Source organism: Vulpes lagopus, chromosome 1, assembly GCF_018345385.1.
Source record: "Vulpes lagopus strain Blue_001 chromosome 1, ASM1834538v1, whole genome shotgun sequence".
NCBI classification, from domain to species: Eukaryota; Metazoa; Chordata; class Mammalia; order Carnivora; family Canidae; genus Vulpes; species Vulpes lagopus.
This window is the reverse complement of record NC_054824.1, coordinates 8,028,839-8,051,842: the sequence shown is the minus strand read 5'-3', so window position 1 is coordinate 8,051,842 and position 23,004 is coordinate 8,028,839. Positions and strand designations below refer to the sequence as shown.

General features: G+C 42.3%; 1 protein-coding gene across 1 annotated transcript in view; it reads right to left on the bottom strand.

The window, feature by feature from the left end:
* SCML4 (Scm polycomb group protein like 4) overlaps positions 1-23,004 on the bottom strand; it is a 105,477-nt gene that overhangs the window by 58,325 nt on the left and 24,148 nt on the right. The gene's annotated exons all lie outside the window — the stretch shown is intronic.

Sequence of the window (23,004 nt, the reverse complement as noted above, 5' to 3'; positions counted from 1 at the left end):
GTTAAAAGCCTTTAACCCTACTGTTTCAATAACATGAAGCTGAGTGAAAAAGCATCTCATAAACTTCACATAAAAATTATCTCCACTATGCAAAAATTCATATGGTGAAAAAGCTAAAGGAAACATGTTAAAATGTCACCAATGGCAAAGATGTGTGATTGTGGGTGATTGTTCACTAAGGACACATCCTTTCCTTCAAGCAGATACTCCACATACAATAATATTCATAGCATTAAAGATACTAATAATGAGCTCCTACAAGTAGAGTTGCCTAAATCTTGCAGCAAGAGGTAGTTGACCAACTCCAACCCAGAGAACACAATGCTATCATGAGCTCAGGGGTCAGATTTCCTTGAATGTTCAGGAATGTGACAAGTGGGACAGAATGTTAGACTCCAAATCAGGAGTGATGTTAGGTGATCAAATTTATTTCTGAGGATTAGTTGTAGCCAACAGTGGAAAAATGAGAAGCTTTCGATCAAAAGGCTACAGAAAGAGTCAGGAAAGGTGATGGAAGCAATCCCTATCCTGTGGTCTGGGCAACACTACAGGAACCAGATTGCTTTGCTCAGGAAGGAAAATATCAAATAGCAGATATTTGATATCTGAAAACATAATGGGAAATTTGGGGTATCTTTTACCAATATCAGTTCACTTTGTTAATTCTCTGAATATTAAATAGCATTCTTTCAATAATCCTGATTGCTCTTGGAAATAGCACATCTAGTACATAGAATTTTAAAACATCAATTTATTGGTAAATATTTCAGATAGATGGACAAGCTGTTGAAGGTGTCCATTTTGCCTGGTTTTGTGTAAGAAAAATACCACCTGTCTTTGATTCTAAGATGCATGCTTTATCACTCATTAACATCTGTGAAATCACAATGCACCTTCAAGTGCGGTAAGCACATCAGAATTCCATAAGAAGCAATTTTTCTTTCTTATGGTACATGGAACAGTGAGGTGCGCTATTGTCAAGAGTATCTTACAGTCAATGAATCATGAGCAATGAGGATAAACCCAACGTGTGAACAAAGACTATCATTCCATTTCTAGACTTAGCATCAGTACTCCACCGTGCCAATAAATACCCCCAAACACTCATTTTCACAAAAGAAGCTTCCTAAAATATTAAAAATCCACCGAAATTTATTCAATAGGATTTTTGTGGTGTGAAAATGAGAACTTGATCTGAGCCCCATTCTGAACTATCATGACCAAGTTCCTGCTGCTGCATTATTAGATTATCTTTCCAGATTTTGGAAATAGGATTTTTTTTCCTAGCCTAGGACCTATTTTTCTACCTCTCTACTTTGCTTCTAGTGAGGAGGTCAGCAACGTAGCTAACATTAAGATCGAAAGTCAGTAAGAGAAAACCCAGGACCAGAGAAGGCATTGAATCTCTTTGCTCCTATAGGTGAAGGTTCAATGGGCTGCAGTCCTGCTCTGGTGAATCGTGGTTCTCTGCTAACTTAGATACTCCCTTGATAAAGTCTTCTTGTTGAACAGGTTTTGGGGAATAAAGGAAGGGTAACAAATTAATTAGCATATTGTCCTAAGAGTTGGTGTCACTCAAAATTATACTGAACTACCCCCACGTTTCTCAGTATGTAAGAAAAAAAATATTTCCTAGAAAAAAGTCATATTTTAAGCTGGCCTTTTCTGTTCTTCTACTTCTCTTTCTTGACTGGGAGGGAAAAACCGGACTTGTTCTACTTTCTACTTCCTTCTGTAGAAGTACATCTATCTTAGGATATGAAGGATTCTTCCTGAAAACGAAATCTAATGAATGAATTTCATGCTAGTGGAGCAACAATGAACCACTATTGGTGCATACAAAGCACCACAGCTATTGGGGAGACACTTGGAGATGGTTTACCACTGATCAAGAATGCTATTTTCCCATTCCTTCTCACACACCAATACAATTTTAATACACAAGTAAATGCAATTTTAAGTAACCAGACAGAGACTTAAAGACAGAAGAGGGTTTTTTTTTAAATTATGGGAGATACTCTGAAAGTCTCCTTGGAATAATTTTAAAGAGATGGGGGGGGGGGTGGGAAACATTTACAAAGTGGCAGTTAATAACAGACCCAGACACTTTGTAAATGTGTGATAAATGGTGACAAGAGTTTAGCATCCCCAAATACCTCCCTTTCCAAAACTAAGATATGAACTTAAAAAAAAAAGGAAAAATAGCAAAGAATAATACTGAAAATAAGGAAGAGTCCCAATCTTGGAATGCAATGGAAACAAGACAGATGGGATTTTTTTTTTAAAGGGAGAATAACCACTGAAGATAGACAATGACAATTTATCAGATGTTTAATGAAAAAATCAACACTAATAGGAAAGGAAAGATATATTAAAATATCAAAGATATACTAAGAGGCCGTCTTCCATAATGAAGAGGTTCTCCGTATCTTAAAAAAGTTCTTCAAGAACATACAACAGCAACAAATCCTAATGAAAACGATACACTTGAAAGCAAAAGGAAAAAAATCTCTAAGCACTTCGGCAGAACAAATAGATCATTTATAATGGGAAAAATAAACAGGCTAGCTCTCTATAGCACCATTAGCCAGAAAAATAATGGAGTCACCATATTGACTTTTTTCCAGGTGTTTATAGTTGCTGCAATGCCTCCCACCACAGGGCCTTGGCACATGTAGTTCCCTTTGCCTGGAATGCTGTCTTCTCCCTTGGTCCTCTCATTCTTCATCAGTTAGGTCACAGAAGTCATCAAATGACCTCTTATTTGATTTCCTAAGCCTAGAGTGCCTCAGCTATGACAGGAACCCACTGCATATGCAGCATCCGCCATGGAACTTGGACAAGGGAAGAAGGTGGGAACGTGAAGTCAACACCACCTGCTGTGCCTCTGGCCTAGGAGCCACTTTCTCCTACTGTATCCTTAATATTGTAGTAGGCTGACTTGTTTGCTAGCAGAGGAGAAAACTGCAGACCCTTCATAGTTCCTCATGAAACTTAACCAGAAGTAGAAGGACTTACACAAAAAAAATAATATTTAAAAAAATTCTACTTATGCCCTAAAATAAGACTCAAATAAATAAAAAAGATTATTCTTTTATCAGAATACTAAAATATATAAAATATATATATAAATATATATAACATATAAAATATATATATAAAATATATTTTATATCTAAAATATAATTTTCACCTAAATAATTCTATAAATTAAGTACAATCACATCAAAAATCCAAATGGACTTAGAAAAGAAGGACAAAACAAAGGCCAGTGAGGGACATTTGCCCTCCCAATTTCTCAAATGCATTATAAAGCTATAACAATGGCAGCTGTATGGTAAGCAATCAGATCAATGGAAAAGTTAGTCCAGGAATTAAACATATATTAAGTTTCCATTTGTTTTAAATTTGTTTCAGGAACACTCAACAAATGAGTTGTGGAAAACAGACACTTAGAAATAAATAAAATTTCAGCTATATTGAGCAAAATTAATTCTAAAGATATGTAAGACTAAAATATATCTTAAAGAAACAAGAAGTACCAAAGACAATAGAGGTCAACATTTTATTTATTTATTTATTTATTTATTTATTTATTTATTTATTATTTTAAAGATTTTATTTATTTATTCATGAGAGACACACAGAGAGAGGCAGAGACATAGGCAGAGGGAGAAGCAGGCTCTCTGCAGGGAGCCTGATGTGAGATTCGATCCCAGGACCGAGGATCATGCCCTGAGCCAAAGGCAGTTGCTCAACCGCTGAGCCACACAGGTGTCCCTATTTATTTATTTTTAAAGATTTTATTTATTGATTGATTTGAGAGAGAGGGAGAGCAGGGGAGAGGAGCAGAGGGAGAGGGACAAGCAGACTCTGCGCTAAGCTTCGAGCCCCATCTCATGGCCCTGAAATGATGACCTGAGTCTAAGTAAAGAGTCAGAGGCTTAACTGACTCAGGCCCTCAGGTGCCTCAAAGGTCAACATTTTAATACTCTTACGGTCGGACTTTCTAAGTGCATTGAAATACTCAGGAAGCAGAAGAAGAAAGACTAATACACATGACTACATAAACTCAAATGCTTTTGTACAGTGAAGGTAAAATTATGAAGGAGGGTAAAAATAAATTAAAATCTGAAGAAACTATTTGCTACATACAGGACCAAGAAAAGGTTAGTACAAAAAAAAAAAAAAACTCCTTCAAGAGGTGCCAGGGTGGCTCAGTTGGTTAAGTATCCGACTCTTTTTCGGCTCCGGTGGTGATCTCCGGGTCCTGGCATGAAGCCCTGTGTTGGGTCCTGCGCTCAGAGAGGAAATTTCTTGTCCCTCTCCCTCTGTTCCTTCCCCTGCTCTCTCTCTCTGTCTCTCTCTCTCTGTCTGTCTCTAAAACAAATAAATAAAATATTTTTTAACTCTAAAAACTGTAAAAAAAACTTTTTAAAAAACTTCTTCATATTATTTTTAAGAGATTTTATTTATTTATTTGAGAGAGAGAGAGAGCACAAGCAGGGGGAGCAGCAGAGGGAGAGGGAGAAGCAGACTCCCTGCTGAGTGTGGTACAGGGTGAGAGGCTCCATCCCAGGACACTGGGATCATGACCCGAGCCAGAGGCAGACGCCTAACTGATGGAGCCTCCCAGGTGCCCTTTCAAATTGTTAAAATACAAACACTGCAATAGGAAAATGGGCAAAGGACAGAGAAAATTCAGAGAGAGAGAGAGAGAGAGGGAAAGGAAGCATGGAAGGAAGCAAGGAAGGGAGGGAAATAGATCATCAATTATCAAAAGAAAAGATTCTAAACTTTACTGGTAACCTCCCCCCAAAGGTACATGGAGATTTCACTAATCACTGATTGGGCCGATCAATGTGAATAACCGGATGGACAGTTCCTTGCTGGTGAGGGGTAGAGGAACAAGCATTCCATTCACCGTCGGCAGGGGTGGAAACTGGCTTTCCTTCCTGGAGGACAATTTGAAAATCACTTGAAAACCTTCACATGCACACTTCCTAATCCAGCTGTTTTACTCCTAAGGATCCATCCTGAGCAGATAATCTGAGAAGAACACGATATATGGCCAAGGATATTCTTTGCACGTTGTTTCAAATGGTGAAATACCGAAAGCAATCAAAATGCCTCTCAAACCATTTTAGTTAGGTAAATTATTTCACATTCATAAAATGGATATTTTATAAATAAAATATTTCACACTCATAAATTGTAAATCTAAATATGTGTGTGTATATATACATATGCTTCTAGCATCCGAAGTATGATTCTATTCATAACTTTTTTAAGTGTATAGATATAGACAAGTCTGCATGCATTAGGTACAGAAAGAAATCTTGGAAAGATAATCATCAAAAGGCTGATGGTAGTTGCCTCTGGACAGAAAGATATTGAAAGATGTTTCTGCTGTCTTTGTACCATTCTGCATTATGTGAATTTTTAAAACTATAGGCACACACACACAAAAAAAAACATTAGAAAAATAAACAAATGAGTGGATAATTCTCAGTGTTTGGAGGGTTTTTTGTTTTTTAATTTGTGCTTCTTTAGATGGCTTTTTGCTTTCCTGTTTTCTAATGGTTTTGTCTCCTGAGCTACAGAACTTCACTGGCCACTGCTTTAACATCCTAAACAAATTGCGACCGCCACCCCCCCACCACCACAAAAAAGGACTTTATCACCAAAAATAATGGAGAAGTTATTTCAGAGCTAATAAGAATGCCATAAATAAGGGGCACCTGGCTGGCTCATTCGGTAGAGCATGCAGCCCTTGATCTCAGGGCTCTAAGTTCGAACTCCTCGCTGAGTGTAGAGATTACTTAGAATGTCACAAACGGATGGTGGACAGGGAGAGAGAACCAGCTCTCAAGAGAGAAACAGCTCACTGTCTGCACCCTCCTTCATACCACCTCCCTCCAGGTCCTTCCACTGGAGGGACCAGGGGTCGGTTGGGTTCCTGACCTCCCTCAATGATTTCCCTCATCTCCAAAGACCTTAAAAGACTTCAAAGACTGTCCAAAGACATCCTTTCCATGGACACTTGATTTGATACAACCAAACATATACATCACTTGAGAACTCTCAAAATCCTGGAGCTAGGTTGTATGATACCTCTGAATTTCTCTGCTTTCAATTGCAGACTTCAGCAAATAGAGACTGCCCTAGCTCAGGTCAGATTTGGAAGCCATCTTGGAGCAAAGAGCTCCAGTAAACATAAAAGATTCTGTCTCTAGAACAGCCTCATCTTCAAGTCTATAAATCTTCAAGTTATAAACCTTTCAGCAGTTGTCAAATCCTGGCTTGACATATTAAATCAAGTGATTTACTGCTGGTTTCCTAAATCTCCCTCTTCTTATCAAAACAAGGCTTGGCTGGAAATATCACAACTGAACCACGAGAAACTAAGACCTGGTCTATGAATTTGGGGCTGACATTTTACCTGTTAGCGTGGAAAATCCAATACATATAAACCCCTGTCCAGGCTAACGGTACTCCATCAAGGTAGAGAACAAGGAATGACTAAATCCAAAGCAGACACCAAACTGCATGGCACCACTGAGTCACCTAACTCAATCCCGAGGCATGTTTTCAACGCGTTCACTCCTCTGTTTATTAATTCATCCAACAAATCGCTGTCAAATACTGCGTGAGGCACTTGGATTACAGATGAGAATAAGTAAAACACACCTCCTAAGATGCTCACTATGGAGAGCAGGTGAGTAGAGAGGTGATAATAACATGTGGGATAGATGGTTCAAGGAGGTTCCACGTGAAATGCTATAAGGAGGAAAGAAATCAGTTCTTTTAACAGGGTTGGGAGGAGTGAGTGGTGGCAGGGGAGGCCCCAACAGGTAACATCAGACCTAGGATTTTCTTTTATTTTTTTTTTAGTTTATTTTTATTTTATTTTATTTATTTATTTTTTTCAGACCTAGGATTTTCCCAGACAGATTAAGCTAAATGCACCGAGTTGGCAATAGAGCAGGTGAATGCAGGGCTGTTTGGTGGTGCACAGAGGGTGGGCCAGCCAGACTGGAAGCACAATCAGTGGCTTTCTGTTGTTTCTAAGAGCTTCGAGAGGAGCCCATTAGAAAGATGTCTAAACTTTTAACGGACTCGATTTCCTTCTGGTAACTATATGGCATGGGTTCTTATCCTTGGTGTGATGTCCTTTCTGTCATTTCAAAAGTACAACTGCAATCCTGTTTTCCTGCACTCTGAGGCACCCTACTGAATCCACTATAAGCTGGTGTGGCCAGCAGCCTCGTACACACCCTCCTACCCACGGCTTCACAGGTGGCCTAGGTCTGTATGTGCGTGAGATTGTTTCCAGGGAGAAGGACATGTCTGGGCATCAACCATTTCCCAGGTGGCCCATCCTCTCCTGCTACAGAGACCTTTCCTTCTCCACACACCGACCTCTCCTCTCAACGCCTTCACCAGGCCCCGCCTGCACCACCAGTCGCAGTGCGCACCAATGCAATGATGGCTTACACAGTTTTCTCATTGTTTCAGGCACATAAATGACCTCTGTGCATTCCTGGACGCTTGGGGCCATGTCTCATATGTCGCCCTGCTCTTCGCAGCACCTAGTGCAGTACTGCACCCTGTGGGTGCACCTGACACCTGTGGCAGTACCATTCACCATGGAGCCTACCATCTCACCTAGGCTAACAACCCACAGCTGAACTCAGAGGTGTGCTTTCATATTTTTAAACTTTGGATGGAAGTGTATCAATATAGTAGAACACTTTGATGGTCAATGAAACCTTCATACCATAAAGAAGAGGGACAGTAAAATCATCTCTTAAATGGAGAAAAGGAACTTTTTAAAAAAGATTTTATTTATTTATTCATGAGACACACACAGAGAGAGAAGCAGAGACATAGGAAGAGGGAGAAGCAGGCCCCCCTCTCAGGGACCCCGATGTGGGACTCGATCCCTGGATCTGGAGATCACGCCCTGAGCCGAAGGCAGACGCTCAACCACTGAGCAACACAGGTGCCCCAGAAAAGGAACTCCTTAATATACATTTTCTCCAATTCTGACGCAAAAAATTGGGCCGACAAAAGCCAAAGCCAATGTTCATGTGTACTCATGAGAAGTTGAGCGCTCACGTTTTGCTTTTTGATACTATTCTCCACTTCAAATAAAACCAAAATGCCTTAAACATAGCCAATTCCATATCTTGGGGAAGAGAAAGGTAAGGATCAGCTTGAAATGTCTTATTATTACCAGAACAAGAATGGTTTTAAGAACATCAGTGAGGGTGCTAAGAGGACAATGAAGCAAGTTATAACAATTTATGAGTCAATGACAGCAGCAATGGTAATATGAGTTGAAATATCTGTTTGTTAAAAGCTATGAGCTCTTTGTGATACTCAAAAACCTAAGATAAAGTGCACCAAACTCTAGCTGCAATCATTTTACTCCAATAAAAGGATGAATAGGATAACATGTAATTAATTTTTGTTGATTTTTTAAAATATGGGAGAGCTTATCTATAGGTATTTTATTCCATTAATTACGTACCAATATGCCCTTATCTCTCTACCTGTTTAAATAAACAAGGGTGAGTGCAAAGAAACTGTAAACAAGCCAACTTGTCCTGGAAAAATAGGAACTGGCTCAAGAACAAAAGGGACTGGTTAGTCCCAGTTGTTTCACAAAATAACCAGATAGAAAGCAGGTTCAACAGAATGTTCAAAGGTGATGAACTTATTAAATGTCTTGAGAGTAGTTGCAACGTGGTCAGCAGAATCAAGGCTATGTAAATTGAGAGCAAACAGTCTTCATCCATATATGCTTCTACGTGCATAAAATATCTCTAGAAATGGTTAAAGATGGTAGACGTCATCTCTCGGAGCTAGGGGTGTGGGAGGGCTTGGGTCTAGGGACGGGAGAGAGAAAGAGACTTCCCTGCATACTGTTTTCCACCTTTTGTGTATATTCAAAAATATAAAGGCAAACAAGTAAACTCAATCTACGACCTCTTACACTAGAGAAGGAGAGTGCCTCTGCCATCTGCAGTACTGATCCGCCAGGGCCAGCTGCACCAGCACGTGGGAGGCAGGACGGGCCAGGTGCTCCGACACGTGGGTGCTGCACGCGTCACAAGCCATGGTTGTGTGCATTTGCCCTGGACACCAGAACACCAAATAACCCCAGAGACTTGACTGATCAGATCAACGACCACTTCAGGGGGCGCTCATGGTGGCAGTGACTCCAGATTTAGAAGGCTGGCCTCCAGTCCTGGCCCTGCGCCTAATCAGCTGAGCGTCGGGGACAAGTCACTCAGCCTCTCTGGGCCTCTGCACGGGTTCAGCTCTCTAAAACTGCCTGTTGAGCGAAACTGAGATTCAATCAGTCAGGAAGCAACAAGCCCTGGTTTGATTCAGTGTCTTACTGGCATAGACAGCAAAAGCAAGGGGAGTGTCAACTCCCTGGTGGCCCTTGTCCCCTAGGGCAGCACAGAAACAAAAGGGGCCGGATGACCACATTGTGAGAGTGTGGCACCTGCTGCTGAGGAGCCACGAGGCTGCAGAGAAGAAGTCTTAGAGTCTGTAGCTGTGCCTTGAAGGAAAGCCAAGCAAAGGCCCCATGGCTCCTCAGCACCCGGGAGGCAGTGGCAAGCTGTCCTCCAAAGCCTCCGGGGGAGATGGGGAGGTGAGTGGCGGGTGACCTGGAAGCCTCTCATGCAGCCACGCTCTGGGAGGGATCCTTCTTGGAGTCACAGGGATCCCGCCAAGACTCGGATCAGCTGCGGTCAAGCCTTGGCTGTGTGGCCTGGGTGGAGACAGGGCAAAGTCTCCAAGGTGCCACGGGGGGCCGGTCCTCTACATTCCCCTTCTGCCCTGAGAAGCTTACCACTTAGAAGAGCAGAAGAGAGAGCTGTACATGATCTGCCGGGAGGACAGCTCTGAAGCGATGCATATCCTCAGGAATAAGGACCGAAGAGCCCAGAATGTTCAGAGACGAAAAGTCCTGTGGGGCTGAGGTTCTCGGGGCCACAGGATGATGAAGGGAAGGCCAGAGCTCAGGGTGGGCTGGCTCCTCTCCACCCTACCCTCACCAGGTTCTTGCAGCCTGGCACTCCCTGGGGGATCTCCCTGGCACCCTCCCCCTTAGCCACTGACCCTAGAGGACATCCAAGCCGAAGGGCTCCCCTGCGTGCAGCCCCTGGAGATGACTCCCATTACCTACCTCATTCCAGAAGGCCTTTGGGGGCTTGAACATAATAATGAAGGTGCCCTGCCTCCAGCTTGAATGAAAAGTAGAAGGAGAACTGGAGGTAAGTCAGTCACAAAGGTCCTCCTCGGACACCTCTACTTTGGTGCCTCCATTCACAGTCGCTCTCCTCTACGGCTGGAGTCAGGAAAGTGGTATGACCTGATCTTCGCCCACCTTTTTAAGAGAGCTCTATCTCTATCCTCTTTTCCAAACACATCAGCTTCTGCCTGAAACGTGAAGCCTTTCCCCTTGGCTAGATAAAAAGAATCACCTGCAAAGACTTGTGTGCCTCAAGGAGGTGGCATCCCAGGGGTCCCTTCCCGTTCTCTCCCTGGACAGAATGTTTCTGCTCTTCATCCTCCTCTGTGGCTGTGACTGAACACTTCTACCAGAGCACCTCCAACGTGCCATTCCACTTATTTGTACACTAGCCTATCTCTTCCAATATACTCAAGCGCCTTGAAGGAGATGCTACGTCTTGACCAATGCAGCCCTCCTGTTTCAGCATCTGGTACACCTTAGGGATTCAACAAATGTTCATCAAATAAACGATGAATGAATGAATGAATGAATGAATGAATGAATGAATGATCAGTAACCCAACTCTTCTTCACAGACTCCTCCCACCCCCCAGCACTGAGGCATCAGGATCCAGTCCAGGGCACTTGCCTCCACCAGGCTCAGCTCAAGAGCCACTTTCCAACGGGGCCAGTCCTGAAAGACATAGTGGGCTGCATGCTGCCCAGATGGGTCTTCATCTGCTTCATCTCTATTAATTTTCCCAACAACTCTGTGAGATAAGCATGACTGTCCTTGGTGCAGGGATGAGGCTCTGAGGCCCAGAGAGGTTGTAGCAGATGGCCCATTAGTGGGCAGAACTCAGATTCCACCCCAGGGCTTCTTGCACAAATCCCTGCAGCTGCCTCCCAGGGTCAGCTTGGGTAGCCGAAAAGAGGCTGGCAGTGGGGCTGCCTAGGGGGACAGGAGGGAAATCTGACCCTTCAAGCCACACCTCTACGTCTTACAAGACAGAAAGAGAAGGTATTGATACGAAGTCAAAACCTAGGTGGTTAAGACAGCCCAATCCACTTGCTGACCCCTGATGACTGGATGGAGAGAAGAGCACCCTTACTGAATCAGCACCTGCGTCATAGAGACCCACCCAAATATTTCCAAAGGCTGGTTAAAGAGTAGTCGCAGGCAGCAGTAGGGCAGTGCTTGCTGGAGACGCTTGTCTCTACGAGGAGCTGGAGCCAGCGGCTTCTCTTAGTCTCCGAACTCACTTTTTAGGGCAGCTACAAGTATTTCTTTCTTTTTTTTTTTTTTTTTCTTTTGCAAACCACTATTTCCTGTTTTGTTCTCTATTTATACTTTACGTTTAGTTTTGAGAAAGCACTGGTGGTTTGGTGTTTTGGTTGTTTCTAGTTCGGTCTTTATCTACAAAGCCAATGCTCTTTTCGAAATGATTTTCTGTAATGTAAGCCCACGGTAGACCTAGATCCTCTTCAAATACTTTGCTAAGGAAAATTCTCGAAGCTTGAACAATGAAACAATACCATTCAAATAGCACAAATCACTCCTCTCCAAGTCAATGCCTCATGGAATGGGAAGCCACTCGCCAGCTTTGGGGATTTACAGATTTCCCCAAGGCTTCTTGGGGCATTGACTTTTCCAATGCAAACATTTTCACCTAAAATTCCAGGCACGTGGTTTTTCATCCGGAAGCACAGAAATGTGTAACTAGGATATCTTCATTGTGATACTCTCTGCAAAACTTTGAAGTGTCTCAGACACACTGTTAGTGCTATGGAATGAGGGTAGCAACCTGGTGTTTGCCCTCGAAGAAGTCACTGTCTAAGAACATTGCACACCTTGGATGGATGTACGCAAGATACAGTGGTCAGCAGAAAACACGTATGAAAACCATCCGTGAACTACCACCCTCACCCCTTGTGCAAGTCAGAGAGATGCCGTTTAGACGTGAAAGGCAAGAGCAAGTGCAGATAATGGAAACTGCTTTTACTCCTCCGTGTTTGGTAACTGAGAACCTTGCTTCCCCAGTAGGAAGGACCAGGTTCCTGTGGTTGAGGGATCAGTGAGGGGAGCAGGTGGTCGCAGCCAGCAGGCAAGCATCAGGAGAGCTGGCTTTGAGTTTATGGTGGGAAGGAAGTCGAGTGGCAGTGTGACTCTTGAGCCTCAGTGTCCTGACCTGGCAAACGGAGACACCAGGACTTGCCAGGATCACACCACCAGGCTGCCGTGAGGATCCATTGAGAAAATGACCAAGATAATCCATAAACTGCGAAGCCTTATATGACATAAATTACTGCTGGGGCCAGACAAGTAATTCTTTTCTTTTGTCCCCTCTGCAAAGAATGGGTTTTCAATAGGAACTCTGTTTCCGAACCAACTTGTTTGCAGGGTCCCCAAAGTCAGCACACAGCAAAGGGTTTCGTTTGTATCCACCACACTGAAGAAAGACACCCAGATGCATCCAGACGACACCACACTCCTCATCTCTGCCTGCAGGGCGTCCTACGGTCCTGTCCCCCGTCTAGATTGCACCCACTCATGGGAGTGCAGCTGCTGCTGACAGCCTGGCATTGGGACGTTCCATGGCTCTCTAGAAAGCCAGGAGGCTGAGAGGTGGGGAGGGTCACCAGCCGTCACCTGCACAGGCGGTCACTGTGCGCCGGTTCCCTCTCCTCCTTTATTTCACAAAGAAAAATCCCAGGGTCTTCAAATATTAGGAGTGCAAACTCTCACCAGGGCCGTGAAGGGAAGGGATAAAGGGAGGGCAAGGCTGGAATCAGGAGTCCAGAAAACTGGCCCCAGATGGTTTTTCTCTAACTCAAAGGCAGGAAAACGAACTTCAGTCCTAATTTGCTTCTGACCACCAAGGATCACGAAGTCTTCTCAGTTATCCTGTTAACTGTGGTCACAGCATCATCCTGTCACGGACACGGTAGGCAGGTCACTACTTCTCTGACCAGCAACCCTGGGTGGCTACACTTCCACGGACTGTGGTCCCATGGGCCAAAAGGAAACTTCTTAAGCCCCCCAAAGGGAACCGCTGGCCAGGAATGGACTCTTCCCACCTGTCTCAACACTTCAATTATTTGACAAATGTTTCCTGGGCACCTACTATGTGCCAGGCCCTGTGCAGAGCCCACTAGGCCCACAAAGATGAGCCTGCAACAATCCTTTCCCCAGACAGTCTCAGGAGGAGGGAAGGGACACAGAGCATATAGGTCTCCGGGTCTCCTTGACTTCCAGCCCTCTCCCCCTTCCAGCCCCTCTCCCCCCTCGGGCATGTGCACACACATACATCCCCTTCCAGGGAGCCCCACTGGCACATTGTCCAGCCCAATGCTCCATGCCTGTGCTGTCAACACACAGCTTCTCGGTCTCAGTTCCCCACGATGGCTCTGAACCTGGTCACACTCGCAGGTCACCCGAGAAGGTGAAGCGGTCACAACACACACTCAGTTCCGACAAGGAGGGCTGGGCAATGACCACAAAGACAGAGCCTTCGTGGACCAGGCCTACCAGCCGGTGGCAAAACAGCCAAGTTATCTTTCAGGTCTTCCTTGGGCAACCCCTTCTCCCCCCCAGAGCATTCCACCCTTGGACACACAGGCTACCCAGTCGCTCCAGCTCATGTCGGTTACTTTCCTCACACCTGCACCCCCCACTCCTTGCTTCCAGTACTGTCTCTGGTGGACACAGTTATGCACAGGGCCCTGCTGACAGGACCAACAAGGCAATAAATAGTATATGAACAGATGAACCAATAAAGCACATTTCCATGCATACATTATTTTGTTACTTCTCACTACAAGCCTTTAAGGCAAGTAAGTATATTAGGTACCCCCCATTATACAGATGAAGAATCTACACTGATGATGGCTCAGAAAGGCTCCATGTCTTGTTAGAGGCCACACAGCCAATGCCCAGCCCAGCCTGTCTCCACCGGGCACCCACTTAACAAGAAGTTAGCTGCTGGGACCCAAGGAGTGTTATCTCCAAAGGTTATTGCTTCTGGCTGGGTGATGCTGTAGTTTAAAAAGCTGACTCCTCCAGACCAGAAGCCTTGCACACACCCTGAGACGAGTCAATGAGGTTCTCAGCGCTGTAACTAGGCTGGGTAAAAGCTTCTGTGACCTCTGGGGGCCTTACACACGGTGAATCCTCAGGAAATAGGATTTGATTGATAAGAAGGAAGGGAGGGAGGGGCGCATTACAACAATGCAGTTGTGGTCCCCCACTTCTTGGTTACTAAAGGAAAGGACAAAAAAGGAAAAACTAACCACTCTTTTGTCCTGTCCTCTCCAGTGGCTTAGCAGTCGGCAAACAGGGGCTTCCTGGATAATTTTCCAAACCCTCTCCCCTCTTCAAAAGTCTCCTGAGGCCATGTAACAACAGTTAAATCAATTCGTAATTAGCTTTCAAAGTTTACCTTTTGAAAATCTATATATATGAATATTTATTGAACACTTATTAGGTGCAAAGCATTTGTGCCAGGCCCTGGAGATACAATGGGGCAGCGGGACAAGCATGCAAAAGAAAAATGCTTGCAGCCAACAGGCCTGCCTAATCTAGGACAAGCCTTCCATACTTAACTGGAGGAAGCAGGAAGAGAAGTCTTAGCAGAAGTCAAAACACAGAAGGTGCTGACAGTTACAACATCCCTAAAGAATACAGGGATGTGTCATTGGGTTAATTTTTATTTTTTATTTTTTTTTAATTTTTATTTTTCAAAGCAAGAAGAACAAGGACAGAATTACCCTACCACTCAGAAAATACTTGGGAAGTTCACAAGTGGCAGTGGGAAGCCAGACACTATTTGTTTCTCTTTAGTTTAGCACAGAAAAGCAAGGGATCTCAAACCAGAAGCCAGGGAAGCCAAGGATGGAGAGGTGAGGCAGGGATACTGACAAGCTGCTTATCACTTCAACAAGCTCAACTCTCTCCAGGCTCAGACCAAACAACCCCCTGAGTGCAGCAGGAGCGTACACTGGGGCTCCCAGAGCTGTGGTTGGGAATTCCCAAGAGTCATGGATGGGAGAGGAGTTCTAGAGGAGCGGAGAGACATATTTTAATCCCAATTTCAAAAGACATTGGATTCTGGATGTGGAAATTCATACGCTCTCATGGAAAAAAAAAGTGATCATCAGTAATATTGGAACATTAGCTTTCTAAGAGCAAATTCCCTTTACATTTAAGGTTTAACCTAGTTCGACGGACTTTTGAGAGGGGGTGGTAATCAGGTTGGAATTCAGAGGAACACCATTACCATGGCCTGTGTTGATTATCAAAAAGCATTTGACCTAATTTCCCAAGATTATTTCGTGGGTCAAACAGTTCACATGAGCAGAATCATGATACTTTTGTGTAAGATCCTAAGGGAGTCTCCACGTTGCATGACTAATGATAGTACTGACCCGCTGGTTGTCTCTGATGGTGCACCACAGGTCTCTAGTTTCTGTTATATTCCCCTGGTGACGGAGCTGAAGACTTAGAAGACAGGCCTACCAAGTAAGCAGATGACACATACCTAGGAGGGACAGCTAATGTCGCAGATTAGCGAGTTCAGGTTCAAACTGTCTTAATTGGATGGACCGAATCAAGCAAATGGCAGTTTAAGAAGATAAATGGTTGACACCTTATTCATAGGTGTACAGGGAATAAGGTGTACACCTTATTCATAGGTGTACATTCATTGGCAGGAAAGGTTGGCTGCATGGAAAAGGTCTAGGGATTTTAGTTAAGACCAAGTCTTATTTAGACTACGGGGTGACCCATTTTATCAACAACAACAACAACAACAACAACAACAAAACAAAACAAAAAAACCTCATGGGAATATGGATGGCATCGTGTCCAGATCCAGGGGGACAATAACACTGCTGTCTGCAGAACATCTGGAGTTTTACAGTCATTTCCAGGGCAAGGGTTAAAGGAAATATTGTCTCCAAAAGGGTGGCGGGGGGCGGGGAGTGGGGCATCTGGAAACTTTCTTTTGTGGAGCAGTTGAAATAACAGAGGACACATAGCCCAGAGAAGAGACAGATTAGCCCATGTGGCACCGCAAGGCAGAAGCAGGATGCGATATGCAGCCTCCTAGATGGTGCCCGGTGATCCCCATCCCCTGGGGAGTGCATTCCCACCCTGAGCCAAAAATTTAAATTGTTAATTAAAAAGATGATTACTCAGAATTCTCATTATGCAAGACCCAGTCTAATTCAAAAGCAAGAAGGCAACGCTCACCAGGCTTCCTTACATCAGCAGGAAGAACTGAATGAGATACCATGTTATAGCCAGGGGCTATTTCACAGGCCGGGAAGCCCCTGCACGCACACTAAACAGGACTAGAAAATGCTGGATAATTGCAAGACAAAACATTTGGGTTTCTCCTCACTGCTTCTAGGATCGTGTCTTTCTCTCTGTGAATCAGACGGAACCCGTTCTCTGTGCGTTCAGCAGTTTTATCACTTCTTTACAGGTTGAGTTGCACCTTTATATTGGGACAAATTCCAAATCCTAAGAAGCCCAATTAAGTAAGGACATTAGAGCCTATTAACATAAGGAGGTAAGCATGGGAAAAGAGAAATACTTTCTCCATCTCAAACATCAATCCCTTTTACTATGGTCTTATTATCAGTCTCTTGTGTTGGAGTTCAAAATAGATTTTCAAGAAGTAGGGCAGCCCGGGTGGCTCAGTGGTTTAGCGCCGCCTTCAGCCCACGGCCTGATTCTGGAGACTGAGGATTGAGTCCCACATGGGGCTCCCTGCATGGAGCCTGCTTCTCCCTCTGCCTGTGTCTCTGCCTCTCTCTCTCTCTCTGTCTCTCATGAATAAATAAGTAAAATCCTAAAAAAAATTTTTTTTAAGAAGTATCTTGAATTTTCAAGAAGGACCTGAAGGGGAGAGATAGTCAATCAAGAGTAAACCCAAATGTGATCATAGCATAGTGGTTGGCACAAAGACGGAGCTCAGTAGATGCTTACTGAATTGGTTTGCATGAGATTGAATTGTATTGAACAGATTTAAACTGAAGCACTCAGGATGAGGCTTTTAATAAACCTTCATCTAACTGAGCTGGCTGGCAAAGTAAATCATGGTAAATCCACATCCTGAAATACAGTTCAATCTTTAGAAAGATGAATTCTCTGGTCCCAGAGCGGGCCAGAGGGGCATGTTCAGGCTTCTCTCTGTGTGCTAACAAGGAAATGTCTTCAGGATTTATTGCCCCTTTAGAAAACAACAATATGAAATAGCCAAAGAGTCTGTACACTTATCTTGTGTGTTATCTGATTGTATACTAAAAATATAAAGACGTGTATTTTTCAGAGCATATTTTATTTAGTTTATTTTGATGAAAGTCTACTCAAGTACGCCAAACAGATTGTTGCATACTTCAAACTTTACCCTTTGATAATTTAGTGAGTAGAATATTTGCTTCCTAGTGCTATCATAATTAATGTGGTGAATTAGAAAAAAACAGCAATTTATTCTCTCACAGTTCAGGTGGCTAGAAAACTAGAAAATCAAGATTTCAAGCAGTGTTGATTCTTTCTTGGGGCCATGAGGGAGAATCTGAGAATCTGTTTCATGCCTTTTTCTAGATTCTGGTGGTTGCCAGAAATTCCCGGCATTCTGTAGTAGCAGTTCGACATCGCCCCAAACCCTTCTTCCATTGTCACATGGCCTTCATCTCTCTCTAGGGTCTCTGTATCTCTATATGGCCTTCTTATAATGACTCGAGTCATTGGACTTTGGGCCTACCCTATTCCAGGATGACCTCATCCTACCAATTACATGTGCAAAAATCCTAATTCCAAATAAAGTCATATTCTGGGGTTCCAGAAGGACATGAATTTTGAGGGGACATTACTCAATCTAGTACAAGCACTATACATCATCCTTTCAAATAGGGGAAATACTATATTTCACCTTATCAACTATGGTGGTATGTTAACTCAAATATGAATTTCTATAGAAGTCTTTTGCTATCATTTAAAGGCATTTTGCAGGGCACCCAAGTAGCTCAATCGGTTAAGCGGCACTCATGGTTTTGGATCAGGTCATAATTTCAGGGTCCATGGATTAAGCCTGGTGTCAGGCTCCCAGCAGGGAGTCTGCTGGAGGATTCTCTCTCCCTGTCCCCTCGGCCCCTCCTACAGCTTGCATGCCTGTGTGGGCTCTGCCCCCCTCTCTCTCAAATAAAAATAAATAAATATTTAAAAAATAATGGTAAAATGAAGGCATTTTTCTTCCTACATCCTCTGGGAAGATGAAGAAAATTTGATAGCCCTTCTTGTAATATTATTATAAGTGTTGTACCCCCAGGCTAATTTGTGCAAATCAAGTTTTCCAATTAAATTTACATTTTCCAAATAAAAATATTTGTTTTAATTGAAGAATAATTTGCATACAGTGAAATGCACAGGTCTTATGGGTACAATTAAATGAGCTTTGATAAATGTATACGCTAATGTAACTCATACCCTAGTCAAATATAGATTATTTTCATCACCCTCTAAAACTCCTTCATGCTTCTTTGCAGTCAACCCCAATCCTTCAAAGACAACCTCTATTCTGATTTCTATCACCATACATTAGTTTTCTCTGTCCTTGAGTTTAATATAATGGAATCATACAGTTTGTACTTTTTTGCAGCTGGCTTCATTAGTTCACAAAACAATTTTTGCATATCTCTCTTTATTGATGAGTAGTATTTCGTTGGATGATTATACCACAGTCTGTTTGTTCATTCACCTGTTGATAACCATTTGTATTGTTTCCAGTTTTAAGCTATTTTGAATAAATCTGCTAGGAACATTCAAGTATGAGCCTTTGCAGATATTTGTTTTTATTTTCTGGAGTAAATCCCTAGGAGTGGAATTGTTGGGTCATAGGATAGGTTTCTGTTAAACATTGTAAGGAACCAGGGATCCCTGGGTGGCGCAGCGGTTTGGCGCCTGCCTTTGGCCCAGGGCGCGATCCTGGAGACCCGGGATCGAATCCCACGTCAGGCTCCCGGTGCATGGAGCCTGCTTCTCCCTCTGCCTGTGTCTCTGCCTCTCTCTCTCTCTCTCTCTCTCTCTGTGTGACTATCATAAATAAATAAAAATTAAAAAAAAAAAAAAAAAAAAAACATTGTAAGGAACTGACAATTTCCCAGTGGTTGAACTGTCTACACTGCACCAGCAGTGTGGAAGAAAAGCAGGGGTTCCGTATCGTCACCAACATGGGTGCTGTTGGTCTTTTATTTTAGCTGTTCTATCAGGTGGAATTTAATTTGCATTTCCTAGATGAGTAAAGACATTGAACAACTTTTTACGAGTAAATTGGCCATTCATATATCTTCTGTTTAAAGTGCTTGTTCAAGTCCTTTGTCCAAATATTTATTATTGGGTTGTTAGCCTTTTTTAGGCTAACAAAGAAGCCTAAAGAAGCCTGTAGAAATTCTTTATCTATTTTGGATCCAATTTCTTTGTCAAATATATGCACCACAAAACTTCCCCAGTCCATGGCTTGCCTATTCACTCTCTAAATAGTGTCCTCTAGTAAGCAGAAGGTTTTTCTAAAGATTCTACCAAGAAATTAGTATAACTAATACAGGGATTCAGCAAAGTCATAGGATATAAAATCGATGTACAGAAATCTGTTGCATTTCAAGACAGCAATAATGAAGCAGCAGAAAGAGAAATCAAGGAATTGATCCTATTTACAACTGCATCAAAACCCGTAAGATATCTAGGAATAAACCTAACCAAAGAGGTTTATTCTGGTCTCTGAACACTATGGAACACTTATGAGAGAAATTGAAGAAGATACAAGGAAGTGGGAAAACATTCCATGCTTATGGATTGGAAGAACAAATATGGTTAAAATGTCTATACTACCCAGAGCAACCTACACATTTAATGCAATCCTGATCAAAATAACACCAGCATTTTTTTCACAGAACTAGAACAAATAATCCTAAAATTTGAATGGAACCAGAAAAGATCCTGAATAGCCAAAGCAATATTGAAAAAGAAAAACAAAATGTGAGGCATCAAAATCCCAGACTTCAAACTATAATACAAAGCCGTAATCATCAAAACAATATGGTACTGGCATAAAAACAGACACATAGATTAATGGAACAGAATGGAGAACCCAGCTTTATGGTCAACTAATTTTGACCAAGCAGGAGAGAATGTCCACTGGAAAAAAGATCTCTTCAACAAGTGGTGCTTGGAAAACTGGACAGAGACATATAGAAGAATGAAACTGGACCACCTAATTACAACATATCCAAAAATAAATTCAAAACGGATGAAAAGCCTAAATGTAAGACAGGAAACCATCAAAATCCTAGAGGAGAACACAGGCAGCAACTTCCTACTAGATACGTCTCTGGAGGCAAGGGAAACAAAAGCAAAAGTGAACTATTGGGACCTCAACAAGATAAAAAGCTTCTGCACAGTGAAGGAACCAATGAAGCTAAAAGGTAACCTATAGAATAGAAGATATTTGCAGTGACGTATCAGATAAAGGGCTAGTATTCTGAGTCTATAAAGAACTTACCAAACTCAACACCCCCCAAATAAATAATCCTGTTAAGAAATGGGAAGAAGACATGAACAGATATTTCTCCAAAGAAGACATCCAAATTAGGTTAACAGATACATGAAAAAATGCTCAATTACACTCATCATCAGGGAAATACAAATCAAAACCACAATGAGATACCATCTCACACCAGTTAGAATGGCTAAAATTAACTGGAAACAACAGACGTTGGTGAGGATGCAGAGAAAGCGGAACTCCCTTGCACTATTGGTGGGAATGCAAACTGGTGCAACCTTCCTGGAAAACAGTATGGAGACTCCTCAGAAAGTTAAAAATAGAACTACCCTACAACTCAGCAATTGCACTACTAAATATTTATCCAAAGGATACAAAAATGCTGATATGAAGGGGCACACGCAGCCAAGGCATATAGCAGCATTATCAACAGCAGCCAAACGGTAGAAAGAGCCCAAATTTTTGCCCATTGACTGATGAGTGGCTAAAGAAGATGTGGCCTATACACACAATGGAATATTAGCCATCAAAAACAATGAAATCTTGCCATTTGCAACAGCTCCATCCATGGAGCTAGAGTGTATTGTGCTAAGCAAAAGGAGTCTATTAGAGAAAGACAAATACCCTATGATTTCACTCACTCATACGCGGAATTTAAGAAACAAAACAGTTGAACATAGGGGAAAGGAAGGAAAAGATAAAATAAGGTAAAAAACAGAGAGGGAGGCAATACGAGTTAAAGACTCGTAACTATAGAGAACAAACCGAGGGTTGTTGGAGAGGAAGTGGGTGGGGGTGGGTTAAATGGGTGATAGGCATTAAGCAGGGCACATGCCGTGATGAGCTCTGGGTGTTATATGTAAGTGATCAATCACTAACTTCTCTTAAAATCTATACAGCTCTCTATATTAACTAATTTGAATTTAAATAACATAACTTAAAATCCCATCATGTAAGAATCAGAAAAAAAATAGTCTATAATTGATCTCAAATTAACTATTGTATTTGGTGCAAGATAAGGTTCAGGATTCATTCTTCCCACACACACAGATATCCAGTCACTCAGCACAATTATTTGTTGAAAAGACTTTTCTCTCTCCATTGAATTACTTTGGTGCCTTCATCAAAACCAATTAACTGTATGAATTTTAGTTTCTTTCTGGACCATTTATTCATCGACATATTTGTCTATCTTTATGTCAATACCAAACTCTTGCGGTTATAGTAAGTCTTAAAATCAGGTAATGTGAGTTCTCCAACTTTATTTTTCCTTTTTCATGATCACTTCATAATTTACATTTCAATTTCTATTTAAATGCCAAGAACCGGGCAGCCTGGGTGGCTTAGAGGTTTAGCACCTGCCTTCAGGCCAAGGTGTGACCCTGGAGACCCAGGATCCAGTCCCATGTTGGTCTCCCTCCATGGAGCCTGCTTCTCCCTCTGCCTGTGTCTCTGCCTCTCTCTCTCTCTCTCTCATGAATAAATAAATAAATAATCTTTAAAAAATAAGTGCCAAGAACCCACTGACACTCAATTTGCCAAGAACTGAAATTTGAGCCTTATAGTCCATAGACATGTGTATCTCTCTATTTCTTTATGACTTTGGTTTTTCTCAGAAACATTTTGTAGTTTTTGGTGTAAATATCACACACACGTTTTGTTAAATTTATTACTAAGTATATTTCATTTTTGACACTATTGGAATGGCACTTTTACTTTATTTTCCAATTGTTGCTTGTACATAGAAATACATTTATACATGGACTTTGTCCTGCTACGAAACTACTTCTAAATGACCAGATCTAGTGAGCCGTTTTGTATACACCTTTTCTATATACACAATTCGATCTGTGAATTAAAAATTCTATTTCTTTCCAATCTTTTTGCCTTTTAATTTTTTTAAATTTCTTTTTCTTGTCCTTCTATAGTGGCTTGAACCTCTGGAATAATGTTGAACATAAATGATGAAAGAGAACATCCTGGCTTGTTCCTGATCTTAGGGGGAAACTTTCCAATATTTTATTTTTTCTTTTTTTAAAAATTTTATTTATTTATTTGACAGAGACACTGAGAAACAGAAAGCACAAGCAGGGGGAGGGGCCGAGGGAGAGGGAGAAGTAGGCTCCCCACTTTAGCAGGGAGCCCTACATGGGGCTCAATCCAAGGACCCGTGGATCATAACCTGAGC